This window comes from Otolemur garnettii, unplaced genomic scaffold (genome assembly GCF_000181295.1).
Source record: "Otolemur garnettii isolate 467f Iridium unplaced genomic scaffold, OtoGar3 scaffold00074, whole genome shotgun sequence".
NCBI classification, from domain to species: Eukaryota; Metazoa; Chordata; class Mammalia; order Primates; family Galagidae; genus Otolemur; species Otolemur garnettii.
This window is the reverse complement of record NW_003852469.1, coordinates 2290822-2292357: the sequence shown is the minus strand read 5'-3', so window position 1 is coordinate 2292357 and position 1536 is coordinate 2290822.

Below are 1536 nucleotides of genomic sequence, written 5' to 3'. Positions count from 1 at the left end.
ACAAGCTGCCACCTACCACTGTCATTTTGTAAAAACTCTTTTTGATGTAAAGTGGGAGAAAAATATCATCTCAGAATAAAGGGTGGTACTTTCAATTGGGTAAATTCAGCTTTATTAAAAACTTACACACTTGTCTTTGCTTTGTGTGTGTGTGTGTGTTTTAAGACAGAGTCTCACTCTGTCACCCTGGGTAGTGTGTCATGGTGTCATAGCTCACAGGAACCTCAAACTCCTGGGCTCAAGTTATTTTCCCACGTAACCAGGACTACAGACGTGCGCCACTACACGTGGCTGGTTTTTCTTTTTTTAGTAAGGATGGAGTCTTGCTCTTGCTCAGGCTAGTCTTAAACTCTGGCGTCCTCAAACTACAGCCCGCGGATCACATGCGGCCCACCTAGGACATTTATCCGGCCCGCCGGGTGTTTTTGCTGCCACTGCCTGTCCTGTTTAGCATCTGACTTGTCCCGGGGCCCTCAGTCTGGCCCTCCAACAGTCTGAGGGACAGTGAACTGACCCCCTGTTTAAAAAGTTTGAGGACCCCTTCTTAAACCCCTGAGCTTAAGTAATCCACCTGCCTCGGCCTCCCAGAGTGCTGCTCACACCAAATGGCAGGTGTGCGCCACCATGCCAGGCCCATCTCTGCTTTTGTCATTCAGCCATGGTGCACATTGCATGTCATCTTGGTCCTCAAACTGTCACTCAGGAACCGCTCTTGGTAACTTAGTACAACTGTACGATGTAATTATACACGTTTCTTTTTACATGAGGATGGAACACCTGACACTCCACCCAAGAGAGATAAGCTTTAAGGATTGTTAGTTTTTTGCCCCCCAAACTTATGGATTTGTAGAAGTGTGGTCACATTTTTATTTGATTCCATTTATTTATCTATGGCATAGTATTTGTGAGGCTGAAGGCTTGAGCGGAGGCAGGGATCAGTGAAGATTTTGTTTTGGAATTATCTTGGATCCTACTCGAATCATCCTCTGGTTCGGCACTGTGCCTCATGCCTGTAACCCTAGCACTCTGGAAGGCTGAGGCAGGAGAATTGCTTGAGTTCAGGAGTTTGAGACCAGCCTGAGCAAAGTGAGACCCTGTCTCTATCGAAAAAAAATAAAATCATATGCTCACCATTTATGCTGAGAATTGGTTTTGAGGAACATTAAGGAAAATAGAAGAAAACTTTGTCTTTAATAATATCTTGTTGCTTAGCATAATAAAAAGACAGAAGGGTGGTGCCTGTGGCTCAGAGGAGTAGGGCGCCAGCCTCATATACCAGAGGTGGCAGGTTCAAACCCGGCTCCAGCCAAAAACTGCAAAAAAAATAAAAAATAAAAAGATACTTAAATAAAATAAAAAGACAGAAGCCAAACTATAGAAAAAAAAAATAAAATCATGTTGTAAACTTGCATGAATTGGCTTACGATCTGTACATTCTTTTGAAAATCCATTGTGGGCTCGGCGCCTATAGCTCAACCGGCTAAGGCGCCAGCCACGTACACCTAAGGTGGCGGGTTCAAATCCCCAGCCCGGACC